At 51.3% G+C, this 19,113-nt stretch overlaps 1 pseudogene; it reads left to right on the top strand.

Moving 5' to 3' along the window:
- LOC137141486 (butyrophilin subfamily 1 member A1-like) overlaps positions 1 to 6,773 on the top strand; it is a 45,124-nt pseudogene extending 38,351 nt beyond the window's left edge.
- The last annotated feature ends 12,340 nt before the right edge of the window (positions 6,774 to 19,113 follow it).

Genomic DNA, 19,113 nt, shown 5'->3' with positions numbered 1-19,113 from the left:
GATGTGTATTTATTGATAGAGGGTGGTGGCAGAGGTGGGTGGGAGAGAGAATAGAAAGTGAACCAGACACTCAGATCATAGCAGACACAACTGTGTTCTGCTTGGTCCTCCATTTCCCCCTCTTTCCCAGTTCTCAGGGGGTTACAGCTGTCTGTCTCTGGTCCCACTCGAGACAAGGTTCTGCAAAGCCTAGGCCCCCATATGTGTACTTCAAATCCCTTTTTTGCTAATGAAGTGTAGTGCACCTTGACATTACAGTGATGGGCCCTATAAAAACGCCCTGTGGTAAATCAGTAAATGACACATTTGTTCTTCAGTCGGGGAAAAAAATCATATCAACTTTTACATAACTCAGACATCCCTGTCCATGCCTCGGTTCACTTAATCCATAAAGAATATCTGCCCAATTTCCAAATAAATGGGACATGTCCCTCTATGCTCCTAATGAATTTTCTTACTAGAGCATGTCGTGTTCTAACTCTCATGAAGCACGAGATGAGAATAATTTGTTTCTTTCTGTATTTTTAAGGGAAACTCACTGAAGAAGTTGGTAAGTTTCAATTTTCCTTTTTCCACAAATACAATTTTTGACGATAGTTACACATTTGTTTATAGGCTTGGTTGTTTCTTTGATTTATTTTTATTTTTGTGTGTGTGTGTCGGAGTGTGAGGGCGGAAGATGTTAGTGTGTGTGTGATTAGCTGAACCTTTTAGGGTCTGTTCAGGTGTTTCCAGAGACCCTTTCCCCTAAAGTCCTTCTAATGAGGGAATGAGCTCAGCAGAGGCGTGTGTCTCAGGGTTGTGGATTTTTCACACACCTGAGAGAAGTGGCTATGCCAAGTTTTCAGTGCAGACGAGACCTCAATCTCAGAATTTTTCACAAGAATCTACAGAGGTCTGGCTTGTTAATGAAGGTGTGCTGATGTGGGAATTTTCTGTAATATGTTTATCAAGCATATGTGTGCCTCAGTTTCCCCTATAAGAAGCATTGTTACCCAATAGGGGGGGAAGGACTGTTTGCTCTCAGAGCAGGCTAGGAGACATAAGTACAGGTGCTGCCTGGCTGTCTGGGCCTTAGTCCCTATATTGATAGAGCATCTGAGAAGACCATGGCAACTCCAGTCACCTGGACATTGGCACCTAGCAACCAATGACCCCAGAGGCAGATGGATTTCCTCAGCTCTAAGCAGGGAAATTGAGCAACATCCCCCAGCTGAAGTAGCAAAGGACTGGAGAGGTGTGAGGTGGGGGATAGGAGGTGGCTGCTAGAAGGAGTCGGGGCTCTCACCTGGGGTCTGACCAAGGGGGTCAGACAGACATAGAGACAGACAGAGCTAGGACAGTGGGGTTCACTGCAGCTTGGCTGGGCTCTGGGCTGACCAGAACAGTCTGTGCTTTAACCTTCCATTCTCGGTGACAATGTGAGGGCTTCCTAGGCAGCTGTGTCCAGGTAACTAATACACCCGACTGTTCTGACAGCGCTCTTTGAGTGTCACTGCGAACGCTCGGTGATGTGTGTTTATCCCTTGAGAATGTGCAGAGGGAGTCTGGACAGCTGGACCCCAGGACAGGGTTTGTCTTCAACCACTCCCTGCTGCAGTCAGCTTGGACCTGGTCTGAAGTGCCCTTTTGAGTAGCAAACGTTCACAAGTTGTCTTCCTACCAGCGGCTCTGTCACAAGAATCACCTACCTCTGAGTTCCAGCAGCCTTCCTCCTGGCTGCCACCCCCTTCCTGTGACAAACTCTCCCTTTCATGATCATGTCCTCCAAGTGGAGCAGGCCCTGCAGCTACGCCTGGTTAATGCCACTTGAGCCCAGAGCAGTTTTCGTCTTTTCCCATCTGTGATGGGGTGTGGCCCCTTGACAGAGTCCAGTTTTATAAAATTTGGAGTAAGTCTAAATTAGATAAACTTCACAGCACAATGTTATTTGGGGTGTGGGACGAAGCAATGGAAAAGAAGTTGAATAGAAATAATCACCCTGCCTGATCTTTGTATTGATGATAAAGAGAAACAACACAGAAGGGAAGGAAAACTCATAAACTTTGATATGTATTTCTGTTTATTCTGTAGGGAAACGAGATCTAGAAATTGGTAAATGTCATTGTCCTTCCTCTGATAAGAAATGTTTGTACCTAATTGGATCCTCACGTGGGAATTCGTTTAAACGTGGTGGTGGTGTTTGTATTTAAATTGAACTTTTAAAATAGTTGCAATATGAAACCTTTTTTTGTTTCTCTTCTTGCTTTATTATTACTATTATTATTCTGGTAGATTGTGGGGGGTTGTTTTTTAATGTAATTTCCCCATTGTTGTTCCTTAAACTTGGATGTATGTATATACCTGCCTTTTGATTCCTATTTCTTGCATCTGAAGAAGTGGGTTCCAGCCCACGAAAGTTTATACCTAGAAAAATTAAATTTGTTAGTCTTTCAAGTGCTACAGGACTCTAGTTCTTTTTGCTGTATGCAGACTAATACGGCTACCCCTCTGGAACTTTCTAAACTGGATGAATTTCAGTTCGCACCAAAAGCTAATTTGAAAAACTGATAAACTCTGTGACTATACAACTCTATTGCTTAAGACCAGAACAGATGACAAGATCCTCTAGTTTCTCCTTCTGAAAAGGAGACTGAATAGAAGTAATTTCTCAGCCTTTACTGTCGTACTGATGATAAAAAGCAATAAAAGATAAGAAAAGGGAAATACCTGGTGACCCATCTGTGCCTAAGGTAGCCACTTGCAAATTCCAAGGTCAGGAATGGAGGCTGCAAAAGGAGAGCAGATTCTCCCAGACTGGCGGGTGACACTGCAGTTAGATTCCCCAACCAGTTATTAACAGTGCTTCTGATCCCCACACTGATTATCATGAAGTTACAACAGAAAACACACAGCCCCCTTTATTGCATTTCAGTCTCTGGCCCCCAATTAGCAGCTAGGTCCAGTAAAGAGATAAGTGATTAAAACTCTATTCCCTTTACCAAAAATGTTCTCCTGACCCCCAAAGGGTCAGGCACATTACCAAATCAATAAAAGTTTGGATCTTACCCGAAATACCATGCTGCCAGCCAATCCTTCAGTAACTAAAACTAAAGGTTTATTTAAAAAGGAAAGAAATGATGAGAGATGATTAAATGGCCAAAGCAATCAGTTACATAAAAATGACTTAAAAGTCCATATATATTAGATTCTGAGTAGAACTGTGGAATTGAAGGCTCGTACAGTCCCTCTGTTATTCCTCCAGTACCTGGATGGGTCTCGGTCCTTTGTTTCACAGCTTCAGTTGTAGATGAGTTGCTCCAGAGGTAGGAAGCAGGAAAGAAGACAAGATGGGGATGGTGCAGCTGCCTTTTTTGTCCCTTTGCCATGCGGCTTGTCCCAAACACAGCCACACAGCACATGGCATGGAAAAGCTTCAGAGTCCCCTGTCCACAGGAATGTTCTTACATGTCCTGGTGACTTGTAAGGTGTAGCCCCTGGGTTCTTTCACTGGGCTCATTGTACCTGTGAGTTCCCTGCATGGGCCATTAAACAGGCTTAGTGCTGCTGCCATCCTGTCTGGGGTGTCACCCAGAAACCCAGCACAAGTTTGAAATACAAATATACCAGACATCTTTAGAACTCATAATGCAAAACTGAGACATACATAGAAACGTGCTTATCAATCTCAGCCAATCATGACTTTTCAACTGGTACCTGACATGGCATATCTTGTACGAATTATTGTAATTTAGCAATATTGATATCAATAATATTATAAATGGTCACCCCTAATCTAGACATCATCACGCACCTAACAAACAATACATGTCTTTTTGTTTACCTTTTAGGCAAACGAGATATAGAAATTGGTAAGTGTCATTATCCTTCCTCTGACAAGAATTTCTTTTGTACCAAATTGGATCCTCATGTGGGAGTTTGTTTAATTGGTGTGAAATTGTTTTAAATTCCACCTTTAAAATTTTGTTGCAATATTTAACTTATTTTTGTTTATTTGTGTGCTTGCTTTTCGTTATTACTGTTTCTTTGGTTGGGGGGTTAGTGTGACCTGAAAAAATGTGGGGAGACTCAAACCTGTACAGGTTTCACACCAAAATATAATTTGAAATACTGATAAGTAATAGAGTCACAGAGTGTAAAACCAGAAGGGATCATTAGATCCTCTATCATCTGATGTCCTGAAGAGGAGGCTGATTTCTCTCAGCCTTAACTGTCACATTGATATAGGGAAATAAAACATAAGAAAAGGGAAAGTCCTAACAAACAATATGTGTGTTTCTGTTTAATTTTTAGGCAAACGAGATGTAGAAATTGGTGTCATTAACCTTCCTCTGACAATAAATTTTCATACCAAATCCTCATGTGGGAGCTTGTTTAATTATTGTAGAGTTGTTTGCTTTTAATTTTAACTTTAACTGGACTATAGCCTGTACCCAAAGTCTTGCCAGCTAGCCTGAGTTTAAAGGAGCAGCAAACTTGAGTCAGAGTTTTTGTGTTTGAGCAATAAACAGCTTAGGGGTAGCAGTCAAGTAAGATGCTGGGCTAACACTGCAGTGAAGATACACCCTGGGAGAGAGAGACTCATGCAGGTCAGTGGAGGTTCTGATGATTTATATTACAGGATACTTCTGGAAAACTTAACTTTATTTTTCCCTCACTGTAATAGTTTGTACAATATTGAATCATGAAATACTTGTTGAGATCAGCTCTCATCTCTAATGATGTGCTTGGTTTTAGGCTGGAGAAGACACGTGGCACCTATAGAAGAAGGTAATTAACGATAGTATTTTATCAATGTCTATATATCAGTTCCCATGAGACAATGTTCCTCTATTTCCTTGAATGTGGAAGTGGCCGTGCTAGTTCATTCCCCAGCATCCTCCATTTCACAGCACATCATGAGGTGAGGCAGGGCTGTGATTGTGTCCTAGCACAGCACAATGATCTGTATCATATTGCAGCTACTCTTCCTGCCTCTCCACTGCCTACATGGGCTCTGCACCCGACAGAGATTTGTGAGAGCAGCTTCCACTCATTGCACAGAGCCAGTGGGAAATGCAGCTCCACAACCTCTAGCCCAGGGGGAGTTTCTTTTCTCTCCAGGTTCTGATGGCCTGTCTCCAATGCCGCTCTGTTTCTTCCTTCATCTTCTCTCTGGAGGAAGCCAGTAGCTCTGCAGTGACCTCATATTGACTTGGTGAGCAGGGAGTGTGTCTGTGGGTGATCCTTGCTCTAATCTCAAGCAGAGGAACAGAGCCTTGATCACAGACAGAGGCTCTCCTGGCTCCAATATACAGACCCAGGGAGCTCCTGTGATCAGGCTGCTAAACTAGGAGGCAGCAGAATAAAACCAGCACAGACGGGCTGTGCAACCTGGGATCTTGTCTCTTTTCTCTTCTCTCCAACTACCATGATACCAGAATTCTCCTGTCCCTGTTAAACAGGACATCACTTTAGTCTCCCATCACTAGCATGGCCCTGTCTTTCTTTCCACCAGCCACCTACTCCACAGCTCCCCCCACACATCGCTTCTTCCTCATTCAACTAGGAGCCTTCCCCTGTGTTAACCCCTCCCTCATGCTCATGTACTTTTGTGTTGCAACTGCTGCTGAGCAGTGCAGTTCTGGGCATGTTCAATCCTGCTCCTGTTTGGCCCGTTGCTGTCCGAGGACTGACATTTCAGAGCAGGCAGGATACCAGCGGGAGGGAGGCCCCAAACCAAAGGCCAGCTCAGGGGCTGCAGGGACACAGTGAGATTCAAGCTGGGGAGGGGGAGGGGAGCTCTGTCAATGTTCACTGAGTTGTACAATCTGCCAGGGCCCCTAGAGTCTCTAGGCCCCTCAGTGGGGAGAGGTCAGGGCAGAGGGGGAAAGATTCCAAGTCCCAGGCTTGGCCCAGCTGATTCTTTCACTCTGTGACTGACTCGTCTCTGCCAGGCAGTGACTCTCCCCAGCACTTTGCTGCCATCTCAGAGCTGCCGGGTAAATCCTGGAGGAAGGAGATTTCCTGATTCACGCTCCAGGCGGGGCAGATTCTGTCACTGACACCATCAAACCCTCCCCCAGGGCTGAGCTCTGCCCCTAACGCTCTGATTCTCTCTCCCCAGCGAATGTGACTCTGGATCCAGACACGGCTCATCCCAAACTCGTCGTGTCTGGGGATGGGAAAAGTGTGAGCTGGGCAGACACATGGCAGGATCTACCCGACAACCCCGAGAGATTTGACACTGAGCTCTGTGTGCTGGGCTGTGAGGGATTCACCTCGGGGAGACATTGCTGGGAGGTGGAGGTGGGGGATGGGCGAGACTGGGCTGTGGGGGTGGCCAGAGAGTCTGTGAGGAGGAAGGGATGGATCAAGTTTAGCCCTGAGGAGGGGATCTGGGCTGTGGAGCTGTGCTGGGATCAGTTCCAGGCTCTCACCTCCCCTGAGACCCCCCTGCACCTGCGCCGGGTCCCCAGCAGGATCCGGGTGTGTCTGGACTGTGACCGGGGACAGGTGACATTTTTCGTTGCTGGTGACCAGGACCCGATCTTCACTTTCCCACCGGCCTCTGTCCCTGGCGGGAGAATCCGCCCCTGGCTCCTGGTGTGGCCAGGATCCCCGCTCAGACTGTGTCCCTGAGACGCTCGGGACCATCTCTAGCCTCACACACCCTAGTCTCTATGACCCTGGAGGACTCCCATCTACCCAGTTCCAGGCCCTTCAGCTCTATGATCCCTGGAAGCTCCTTCCCCCTCCCTGCAGCACCAGGGATGGGAGGGGGAGGAGGGTGAAGAACCCCTGAAGCTGCAGGGGGAGCAGAGGGGCCCTGAGGGGCAGATGTGGGGCTGGGCAGGGGCAGAATTATCAGCCGGGCTGGGTTCAGGCAGACGTGGGGGTGGCTGGACCCAGCATTAATTAATGCGGGTTTGGGGGGTTGGGAGAAGCTGGAAGCTCCGCAGCGGCAGGGAGGGTTTGTACAATCTGTGGGGTTAGATCTCACTGGGGCTCCCAGCCAGAGCTCCTGCCGCAGGGCCACAGTCACCTTCCTCTGTCGCTGCAGGGCTGGCACCACAGTAATTGTCACACACACGCAGGGGATGGGCAGGGAGAATTCACAAATCACAGGATCACCCAGATACAGTCTGTGTTGTTTTGAAACCTCATGTTTTCAAGGTTCAATTTCACGACTTTCAGTACTGACTCATGATTTTTAACTTCTGGGGTTGGCAGAGCCCCTGGGGCCAGGGTGGGTTGAACCAGAGCGAATAGAGGAAAGAAAAGGGAAAGATAAAGTAAAACAAAATAATCTGCGAGTCCTGGAGAAAGGGTGAAAAATAGCTATTAAAATGAGAGGAAAACACTCTGAAGAGGGGAACCAGCCAGAGGCAGGTAGTGTGAGTAGAAGAGATAAACTCAGGGAGAGAATGGAGAACATGAGTGGTGAATGATCTGTGACAGGGATCAGAGGAAAGTGAAAGAGAAAGAGAAATAAACAGGAATGGGAAATGTGGGCTAGAAATATGGTGAGTAAGAGTGAACAGTGTGAAAGAAAAGGGAGGAGAAAAGGAAACACAAAAGGGACAGAGAGATTTAAAAAACGTCACTGAAGATGAGACTGCCACTCATTAATTGCACATGTCACTTCCTTGACTTTGTTGCCATTTTAGTGTCATTAAAAAAACTGTTCCCAAAATCTGTGTCTCTTTTCCATTGCTGGGGTTATTGAAGCTACTTCTTGGCTCCTTTTCAATCTGACGAGTATTTACATTAAATTACATCACATTAAAGCCTGCAAGACAATTCTGATTTATTTTGTTAATATCCCAGATGCAATTGTTGAGAGTAGAATCGTGGGATTTGCTTCCCTACTTGGTTGGGAACCTCCAGCACCAACAGGGAATATACCCGCATGTCCCTATGATGAGAGCTGAGGCTTTACTGTGATATGTCACTAGCCAGCCTGTGCTCTGCCTCTTGTCCTGTATCTACTCACATCAATCAGGAGTTGCTCAGCTGTGCTCTGCAGAGAGGTGACTGGTTGCACAGGGTGCAATCCATGAATGGACTTAGGTGTTGCAATGCTGAGTGTCTCAGGGTCTAATTTTTAGGCAGCTAGAAAATCACGAGAACAACAGTTATCTTCAGCGCTGAACTGGGTGACTAAACTCCCTGTACAATGCAGGGGCGACACAGGTACCTTACAGCGTGATTCACAAAAGCCAGCTCACAAGGTGGGGAGCCATGTAAGCCAGCTAATGGGAGGGGCCAACAAAGGGGGAAAGGAGTCCTAATTCCTGCCCCTCTTTCACAGATAGGTGCCTAAATCTATGCTGCAGTGGGGCGACTATCTCTGCTTAGCAATCCACAAATGGGAACCCAGGGCCTCATGTCAGATGGCTCAGGCGCCTAAAGCGTTTCTTTCTGGAGTGAGTTAGGCACCTGCCTCGCTCCATACAAAATGTGTGCGCGGGAGGGGGAAGGAGGTTGTGGTTTTGGTGATGTCACCCACTTTATAACTTTTATTTCTTGCTTTGAAAAGAGTAAAGTAGAATTTAGTTTCTCAAACTCCCCGTGTCCCTGGTTTTGAATAATGGGGGGGGGGGGGAATGGTCTTCAATGGACACAGAGGCTGTCTGGGAAGCCTCTTCGAGGTGTTATTTTGCCAGCCCTGAGTTCCACAGACGGCAGATTCTGGATATGATGTTTTCTTAGATTGCCCAGGATTGTGCATCACCTTGTTACCCCCCTGCCTCAGCGAGAGGAGACGAACTTCTGCTTAAGTGGGTGTCGGTTCCCTGTCACCCTCAGCCATTTAGCTCCCCACACAATCTCCCTAGGGCTAGACTAGTCCTGACTGTGCCTTGCAGGTTAACAATAAAGTGCAATCTAGTCATTGAGCTCCTCTGAAGTGTCCTCCTGTAGTGTCCAGCCCCTCTCCACCGGACACTCAGAAATTCCCAGGTAAGTGTCCCCAAAGGGACAACAAGTGCACCAGATTGTTTGATTCAACTTAGGATCAGCTCCAGTGTAACATCAACGTGCTGAGATATATTTTTAGTGAAAACAAACAGGAGTTTCTTAACTAAGATTTAAAAAAGTGAGCAAAGGAATAAGACCAGCAGGTTAGATATAAAACACAAGGTATAACAGGACTGAGATAGTCTGAGCTTAACTTGAACAAGTAAAATCCATGTCCAAAGTATTCTCCTGGAGTCACCAACCACCACGGCTGGGATCCCTTTTCCATGAATGCAAAACATGCTCTCCTGTTTGCTTCCTCACGGAAGGATGGCAGCTCTTCTTGTCCTCCAGTTCTAGTCCGGTAAACCCCTAGAGTGCATCCTTCCACCCCCGGCACCCCCATTGTTTGTTCTGGGTGCTCTTTCTTTTGTTTCTATAAGAAAACTGGGCTTCAGCTGTGTTCACCTACAATGCTAATCTACATATGAACCGTGGGAGACAGATGACTAGATATCCCTTTGTCTGGCAAAACCTGTTTGTCAACCCTGCTTTGATTCACACTTTAAAACATATATATAAACATAGTTCCTTAAAGATCATCTGCCCCTACATCTCCTAATGATTAGGAGGATCTGTATGACAGAAGCCTTCATTAGAGACCTCACATGACCCGTTGTGGATAAACAGTATGAAAGCAATGCATTGGGTGTAATGAGTTTGTCAGACCTGATCGGCGTTGCTGTCCTAGAACGAGGCACCCTTTTCCAGTAGCCACTGAGGGGTTCTTCGGGTCATACGAGAGCTGCTAACTCCTCAGGTTTTCAGACTCTTCTATGGGTCTGGTAGGAAAATCCATCAACTGCAATGGAAATCCCCACTGGCTGTCATCTCCCATTTCCCTGCCTCCTGTGGAAGTAGAACCAATGAGGCTGGGGAGGCATTTTGTTCACCTCGGTGGCGCAGTTGTGGATAGAAATGGTAACAGTGTGTTTTGTAAGGGGCTCGGAGGTCTACTGATGAAAAGTGCTATCGAGGAGCCAGGCAGTGTTTTGATTTATTTTTGGCCTGGCAAAGTGAGGCCCAGCACTTAACTCGACGGCCTTTGTCTCTTTGTGGGCGGTGCAAAAGCTTTGGATTGCGGCATCTGATCCATTCAAAACTTTCAGGGAACGTTCTAGGCAGCCATGGGGAGAAGGCTGATGAGTTGGGTGAAAACTGGAAAACTATAGGGGGCAATGGGGGCACTTGGGGCACAGCAGACCCATCTGCGTCAGCCAGGTCTGCCATTGTCAACAGATCCAAGATCTGGTGGATGGCGGCCGCTAAGGCCTGGCTGAACAAATGGACTTTGGTGTTGCAAAGGCCAACTTTTGGTGTCTAGAAAATCCCTGGAACAACAGTTGGATCCACAAAGCCCGAGCTGGTCACCCAGGCTGCCCTAGGGAGCTCCATGACAAGTGGAGAGACAGGTACTGGGAACAGGAGTCACAACACCCTAGTCTAGTAGGGACAGTCTAGCCGGGAGCTGCCTAAAGCAGCCAAGAGGAGATGCTGAGGGGAGGGCACTGTCTGATCCCCGCCCCTCTGCCGGATATAAACCCTTCCCAGAGCAGGCGTCTCTCTCTGACTGTGAATCCACAGCTGGAAACCCCTCTCCTGCAGTCAGGTGTCTGAACGCTTGTGAGAAGGAGTGAGGCAGGCACCTAGCTCCACACAAAACCCCCGCAGGAGGTAAGTGTGCCGGGTGATTCCTCCTTTACATGTTTAGCCCAGGGCTTAGCCCCGGTTAGATTCTCCCCTGTGCCCGATGGGGAGAAAAGATTTGAACAGGGGCCTCCCACACCACTCAGGTCCGTGCCCTGCCCAGGGCCCCTGGGATCTTCTGATGGGGGGGGGGGGAGGCTCCCTCAATCTCTCCTGTTGAACCTGTGACACTTTGGGTGAGTCATGACAGAGTCCTTGGAAAGGGGACTGGGCCCTCCTGGGCGGGTGCCCAACCACCGGCCTGCAGAGTCAATCTCGCTCTCTGGCCCAGTGAACGTCCGCACCAGGGCTGGGCCCAGAGGGGGTTTTAATGAAGGTCTCCCCCCAGCGCAGACCCCACTGGGGGAGCAGCAGCTGCTCAGTTCGGGCTCCCAGATCCCAATGGAGGACGCAACAGCTCCTGACCCAGGATGAAAACCAGCGACAGATCAAGTGCAGCCTCCTCTCTCTGAGCAGGGACCAGACCCCCCTGGACACGCTGCTGAATCGGGGGTGAGGGTGGCTGGGCAAATGAGATCAGGCCCTGCCTGACTGTCTCTGGGGGCCAGAGATCTGCGTCTCCTCCGGCAGGAGAGACCTTGGGTAAACCCCTCGGTTCCCCGCCCAGCTGCCTGGCGCGCAGACAGACGCCCGCCAATCTCTATCTGACAGGACACTGCGCCAGTGGCTCCCGCTCACTCCAGAGGCATTGCCCTGCATGGACAGCTAGCGGAGCTGGGGGACTGGCGGCCATGCTCCCTCAGAGGGGCGGGGCTGAGGGCAGACCCTCCTCATCTCCCATTGGCTGGCACAGGTGTCTCCCCGCCTAGTGCGCTGGCTGCTGTGACCGCCAATCTCCCTCCCTCCACATTCATGGTGCAGGGCAGCCTGGGGCCGAACTCAGGCTCGCTGGATCCCGCTGTTGTGCCGGGATTTTTCTCGGCGTCCCAGTTGGGTGTTGGGACGCGGCTCACGCCGCCCTTTGTGTGTCCGGGCCTCCCTGCCTTGACGCGCGGAAGCATGGCCCAGGCGTTGGGATGTTAGTCCGGGACCTGCAAAACCCGGCTTTGGTTCCCCACCACCTCGGGTGAGTCTCTTAGTCCAGCTTGTCCAGGGTATCGCGGTTGTGTAAGTGCCACTGAAATGACCCTGGGCCTCGGTTCCCATCTGTGCCGGGGGTAACCCAGGGAGCGCGGCCCTGTCTTGTCGGGCTGAACACATGGAAGGTCGGGTGACGAGATGCTGGTGTGATGGGTCCATTGCGGAGCTGAGCAGATGGGAGCTCGGGGGTCGCGCAGTGCGACTGCAGCTTCATGGGGTGGTGCTGAATTGTGAATCGTCCGGAGAAAGAGCCTGGTTTGGCAAACAGAGGATATTTTACTGGTGTGCAGAGTGTGCTGGAGGAGCAGGCAGTGTGTGTGTGTGTGTGTGTGTGTGGGGGGGGGGGTAGAGGGGCAGGGTTTCCTCCCCAGAGGCGGTGAAGGAAATGATGGCAGCTAACCCACAGCCCAGGCCCACCCGTGCGGACCCGCAGGGAGCAGCGGGGGAGGCCCAGGAGCAGGCGAATGATGGTTACTCGGGGGCATCTGTTCTTACCAGCCCCGGCGCTGCGCACAGATGCACCCTGGGCTCAGAGGGGTTGCAGGAGACCCGGGCCGGGCACCTCCGCTGTTCCCCGCAGGAAGGGGCGAGGCAGCAGCCACAGGTGGCCCATTGGGGAGTTGCTCATTGATCCGCCCCAGCCTGGGCAGGCTGCCGGGCCCTGCTCTCCCTGCCCATCCTGCTGGGCGCCGCCTGGATTGTACAGGTCCTGCCCCTGCCCCAGGACCCGGGGAAACCTCTCCCCACTCCCTGGACTGCAGCTAATTCTCTGCCAGCCTCTTTCTCCGGTCAGTGGTTTGCAACTTATTGTTCTTTGGCTGAAGCAAAACCGCCATCGGCCGAACCCTGGAGCTCAGACGGGCTTGAGTCCTGCTGTCACCACCCTGCTGGGCGCGGCCTTATCGCTTCAGGTCCTGCCCAGGGCTTCAGAACCCGGGGAGACCCCCGAGTCTGTGCGGGCCTGGCTGGAGCCGCCTGGGGGTGACTCCGGCTCCGAGCACTGCTGGGATCGGCCAGGGCCGCTGTTCACTTTGGCATTTCATTGGTGCTGCCCCCGAGCCAGGTTCGCCCCGCCTCCTGCCAAACCTAAAACAACGGGTAGCCAATCAGAGCAGGGGAAGGAGTCAAAACGGTCTGCCTATAATTAGTGGTGCATTTGGGGGGTATCTCTCTCTCTACTCCTCCAAAGGGGCTCCTAGTCCGGCATTGGGGCTGCTCTGCAAACCCAGGTGGAATTAACCCTTCCGTTGCTGCCTGTCCTGCGCGGAGCTGGCTGGAGGCTGCGGACCAGGTGAGCAGGGAACTGCAGAGGGGGCGGGGAGTCGGGCTGGCTCCGTCCTGTCTCCCCCCTGCTGTGTCTGTGAATCCAGTTTAGCTCCCAGCTCATTTGCAGAGATACGGACCAGTCACCAGGGGTAGCAGGAGAGCAAGACACGCGGGGAATCCTTGGGAAAACACTCATAGTGATCCCAGCCGGTCCCCTGCGAATCCCCCCTCCCAAGGCGACTGCCCATCGGCGCCGCCCCCCGCGAGACCCCCCCCCCCCTCCCATCGCAAGGTGGCCGCCCGTCGGCGCCCCCCGCTCGGTGCAGCCCGTTCCCCCGGAGCTAGTGCCACAGTTGCTATCTCACCTCCTGGTTTGTTGGCTCCCGCCCTGGGACAGAGGATTCCTGGGGCTGTTCCTCAAGACCCTGCTCCTGCCCCACACATTCCCTGCACCTGGGCTCTCTGTGTCGGATGCACTGACTGACGTTATTTCCCCCCGGCAGATCTCTGAGCACTTGGGACACCTTTGCCATGCGCCAGGAAGCATCACTTACCGGGTGTCTGGTGGGACAGGGGCAGCACAACAATGAGCCCTTTGCCTGCCCTGTGTCACTCTGAGATTAGCAGTCTGGCCTTCCCGCATCTTCAGGGCATGCCTGGGGGTGGGCGCCAGGCGCTGCAGTGTTGTTGAAATGAGCCAGAGAATTCAATTATCACCGCCATCAATGCGGCGTTGAAACCCCCCAGTCACTGATCTTGGCCATGAGGGTCCCTTAGCACCGGTCACTGCCCCAGTCTGCACAGACAGCGTAGGCTAGGTCACAGGGCGGCTGTTGGTGAATTTGAACCCTGCTGTATCTGCCGATCGTCTGAGGAAGGGGATGCTGTGACATGGGCACAGAGTGGGAGTTCTCTCTTGCCCTGGGATCTGATCACTGGGCCCCAGGAGCGTTTAGCAGCTGGTGGAGGGGATTGAATCCTGCTCAGCCTGCGTTAGGAATCCTCAGTGCTGATGTCATGACATCAGTGCAGCTGAGCTGGGGCAAACGGCTAAAGCAGACGTGCTGCGCTGGTGCAGAAAGGAGCTTGCCTCGGTGCAGTTCTCTGCAGGACGTTAGCAGAGTGACCGCGCTGCTCCAGCACATCCGCAGGAGGTGTTTGCCCTGATGTAGCTGCAGCACTGTGATTACACTGGTGCAGATGGCCCTGATACAGATGGGCCTTGAACCCAGCTCCCTGCTGTAATGACAGCTATTGCAATGGGCAGCACTGGCACTGGGTAAGGTGGGATGTAGGAGCTTAGGGTTGGTCACACACCTACATGTGCAGGGAGCTCCGCAGAACATGCGGCATCTGAGCTGGAGATGGATGGGAGACACCCTGTGCCACCCACTGTTAGTCACTGACTTCTCTACAGTCAGCTCTGTGGGGGAGGGGGTGGGTGACTATGCACTGCCAGGCAAATTTACTGTGACAAACGTTTCCAGCAGCCTGTGTGGGATTGCACTGGACAGTCCCTGGACGTGGGTCCCAGTGGGGTGGGCAAGCCTTGACCGCAGTCAAATTGTCCAAGAACACGCTGGTGCAGGAGGCAGCCTGCCTCTTCGATTGCGTCATGGAGCCATGCTCGTGTTTTTCAGAACTTCCTTTCATTGTTTCAGTTTTTTTCTGAGTTAAAATATCTGTTAGGTAAATTTTTTTAATTAGGCCTAAGTATCTATCTAAAGCTAAACCTACTGGAGACCAGAAAGTCTCACTCTTCTCTGTTACCATTCTAATAAATTGGTGTTTTACAATATTTGACCATTTTTGCCCTATTTGACTGGTCAATTGACCCATTATTTTTGTAGCAGACAAATGTCCAACTCTAGGTGCAACTCTTACCCCACGTGTTACATTCTCGTTCTCCAGCGAAGCCTTCATCAGCTGACCTGGGCCCCCCTGCTGGCCCCACGTGCCCAGATGACTGGGTCGCTTACCTGAGGAAATGCCACTATTTCTCAGAGACCGAAGGGAACTGGACCTACTGCCAGAGCAGCTGCTCTTCACTGGGCGCCTCCCTGGCTGGGATCGGCAGCAGGCAGGAATTGGTGAGAGACTCGCTAATTGCCGTGTCCTGGCCTAGGCACAGCGCTGACAGCTGCAGTAGAATCGGGGCTCTGCCCTGTGGGGCGGGGAGCAGCTGTGACTCCTCTCATGCTGGGAGGTCAGAGCGAATGAACTTCCAGCAGCTGAATCCCAGCCCTGGGAGCTGGGCCCTGGTGTCTGGGTTTGATCACAGGGATCCCCACTCACCCCAAACGGGGGGGCAGCCCTCTCTAGGGCAGCGCTGGCTCCAGCATCTCCCGGCCTGCTGGCTGCGTGGGGTGTTACTGAGAGCACGGCCAGCGCTGCTGTTTCAGGGGTGGGAAAGGAGCAGCCAGCGGAGGACGAGGGGGCTCCTCTGGCACTGCCCCTGGCCTGAGGATGGGGGTTTGGGGGCCTCCTCTTGGCGTTGATCCCTCCAGGTTCAGATTGTCTCTCTCCCTCCTCGCTGTGGGGAGGGGCGGCTGCTCTGTGAGAGGAGACGTCTGTGCAAAGAGCTTAGACCCAGCAGCTGTCCCCAGCCCAGGTGAACTTGGGGTGCAGGTGACTGGGAGCACATGGGCGGGGCTGTGTGAAGTGGGAGGGGTAATACTTACTGTCTGGATGACCTTGTGCTTTGCAAGAGGGAGGGGGAAATCCCTGCCCCTCCTGTAAATAAACTGAGCGCCCGTCAAGGTGTGACTGGGATTCTCTGCCGCACAGGGCCCTGGGGGGAGGGGGGAGCACCAGAGCTGGGGCTGATCCAGGCCGTCCCTCTGCTTTCTTTGACTTTCCTGCTGCGCTATAAGGGAGTCCTTGACCACTGGATCAGCCTCCACAGGGGGCAGGGCCAGCCTTGGAAATGCATCAACAGCACCGCATTTGACAGCCAGTGAGTCTCTCCCCCTCTGTGTTGATGCCCTGGGTTAGGGGATTGTGGTGTGTGAGCTGTTGAGTTCAGGTAGCTCCACCATTCAGTGTGAGTGAAGCAGACAGACACGGCCCTGCTCCATTTGCTTGCTGTGTGCATAACAGACACAGGGAAGTGATGTGTCCCCAGAACTCTCAGCTCCTCCACACAGCGCGGTGCTGGCCTGATGCTGGGCCCGCCATAGTCAGAGGTGCCCTCGGAGGCCCTGAACTGGGTACGGGTCCTGCTGGAGGATTGCAGCAGGTTTGAGTTACTTGGCCAGTGAGGCCCCTGAACCTGAAACAAGGTAGGACATCAAAGGAGCCTGCTGCTCACAGGGGCTGGGCGCCTGGGCTCCTGTAGGCTGGGGTAGAAGAGTGGTGGCTGCCCAGACAACACCCCATGATCTAGCTCTAGTCCGCCAAGGTAACTGCCATCGTGTTTTGATCCAATAGTCGTATCTGAGCCATGGAATGGCAGACCAGGCTCAGTCAGAAAAATTATGGTTCCAACTACACCTCTGAGAATGTTCTTCCAATGAGCAGGAGCTTCCAAACACTGGTTTTCCATTGGGGTATCAATTCTGCCACTAACTTTCTTTCGGGCAGGGTAGTTGCTAACTGACAATGTATGCTGCTCACTCAGTGCACGATTGGTAATGTATGCAGTATTCTTCCAATCAGGGAAGCCTTCGCTGAACATTCCCCACTTTTTGGTATCAGAAAACAGGCGGCAATAAAAACAGCACACTTTCTTACAAGGCGAATAAATGAGCCATTCTCGCTGGCCCATCTGGTTGTTAGGCTTCATTATTCAAACGTTGATTTGGTCAGATAACGATTCTGATTGGTGTACTCTCGCTTTGTCAATGAAAGTCAGCAACTACATTCTGGCAATTCTGTGGGCCCTTCGCAGTCCAATATACACTGAGAGCTTGAGAAGTCATGTCCCACTCGCCTGGATCGCTGGTGAAGGATATTTTTGTATGACTGTCACTGGGAAAGTCTTCAGAAGACTGGGATGAGACTGCAGCTAGAGAAGGCACAGACGGCTGCCCCTTTTATCAGACGCAGCAAGTCCATTTGGGCTGGATTTTGTCTGGACTTCCTCCCCACCGGACTTAATAGAAGGAAAAAATGTTAGGGAAGAAGGAGTACCTTTCAGCATGACATCTTGTCTTTGCCGTCTGTCTTTGGTCTCCTTCTATTTCTGCCCTCCTCCTTTTTTGACATGGCTTTTATTATCCAGTGTGGGCCTACTGTCTACAAAGTTCAAGTTTGGTTGGGCCCCATAAACATTTACTTAGCCCACAAAGACAAAATCACAACCACCATAGATTGAATTCATAATCTTGATCAATTAATTTGTACAAAGCAATATATTTCCCATGACCCCGCTGCCGTTGCTCAGCTGTTACTGCAGCATGGAATGGAGGGCCTCAAGTAGGACCTAGGAATAGGAGGGCCTAAGGCTATACCCTTATTAGCCTATGGGTTAATCTGGCCCTGGTCATGAGGCTGCAAAATTAATGTTTTTAGAGGTGTATGTAATGATCCGCCGTCACATGAACAAGCCTGGAAACAGTAGGGAAGCCCTGACTGCATGAATATAGTTAATAGACAGACAAGGTGGGGGAAGTCATCTCTTTTATTGGGCCAACTTGTGCTAGGGAGATAGACCAGCTTTCACAGCTCTTCGACAGGACCAGTCACAGTCGAGGGGCTGTTAACAGCACTGCAGCCATAGGACAAAAAGAGGGGGTTAGTGGGTTACAGCTGGTTGTAATGAGCCATAAATCCAGTGTGTCTGTTCTGTCAGTGATTGCTAGTGTCTAGCCTGCTAGACTTACAAAACGCTCCTGCCGGGGCAGAGTTTCCAGCTTGTCCCCGAAGCCCCAAACGGTATTTAATTAATTCTGTGTCCCAGGCACACCCAAATCTTCCGGTCTCCAGCCCAGCTACTAATTCAGACCCTTGCCCAGCTCCCACATCTGCCTGTCAGCACCACGGCAGTCTTAGCTCTGTGTGTCTGTGCCCTGCCCCCAGCGTGCCTCATCCCAGCTCTGAGCTGAGCCAGCCTGCCTGGTGCTGCTGGGCAGGGGTCCAGCCAGCTGGGCCCCACAGAGACCTGACCCAGCCCATCTAGGACTCTGTCAACCTGGTCCCACCCACATCATCATCCCGTACTTCCTCCCTCCCACGCAGCACTGCCCCCAGCCTGTGCCAGGGATGGACCTGGGCTCCCAGCTGGATGGCACTGGGGGTGTGACCAACATCACAGAATTGAGGACAATTCAAGATACTTTTAACTAATTTGAGAAATTTGGGGGAAATTTGTTTCTGTATCAATTTCCCACCTTTCACCATCAACCCCCCATCTCCTCCCCCGACATCTCTCCCTCCCATGTCATCGAGGGAGCCTTTCCCTGTAGGAACTGAAGGATGCCAATTAAGCAGGGATGCTTTCTGTTTGTAATGAATTTTCCCTCTTGCTATTTTTAACTTAAGGAAAGATATTTGTCCTTCTTCTGTTTGGTCGAATTGCCTTGATGGTTGTGTTGTGGTGGGGAGGGAGCTGGGGTTCTGGTTTCTCTTCTCAGGGGTGCTGTCCACTGTAAAATACTTGGCTAAGGCAGAAGAAACAACTTGAGAGTTGCTGCTAATGGGTAACTTGAGTAACTGATTGGACCCAAACTGAGTGCAGCAGGGGAGGTGGCTCTGGGTGTGCGTTTCTCTCTAGCAACGTTAGGTTCTTTTATGGTCTCCACAATCATAAGAGCTGAGTGATACACAAACCTTCAATGTATTTATCCTCACACCAGCCGTGTGAAATAGGGAAACATTCTCACCCTGTAGCAAGGCGCTGTAGCCTTCCTCAGAGCCTGTGCCCGAGGAAGAGTCTCGACACCCCCGCTGGACAGAACCAGGCCCTGCAGGCCAACCTATCGATGGGCGGAGCCAGGGCCAGGGAGGGAAGTATAAAAGGCAGGCCCAGCAGCTCAGTCAGGGGTAAGCTGCTGCTGGAGGCAGACGTGTCTTCCCAGAGGCTGCGGTCTAGGCTGGATCCAGGCCCTGCAGCTGTTGGGT

This window comes from Emydura macquarii, unplaced genomic scaffold (assembly GCF_026122565.2).
Source record: "Emydura macquarii macquarii isolate MOO-44397 ecotype Brisbane River unplaced genomic scaffold, CSIRO-AGI_Emac_v2 contig_3067, whole genome shotgun sequence".
Lineage (NCBI taxonomy): Eukaryota > Metazoa > Chordata > Testudines > Chelidae > Emydura > Emydura macquarii.
The sequence above is the reverse complement of the archived record's forward strand: the minus strand, read 5'-3'. Positions and strand labels throughout refer to the sequence as shown.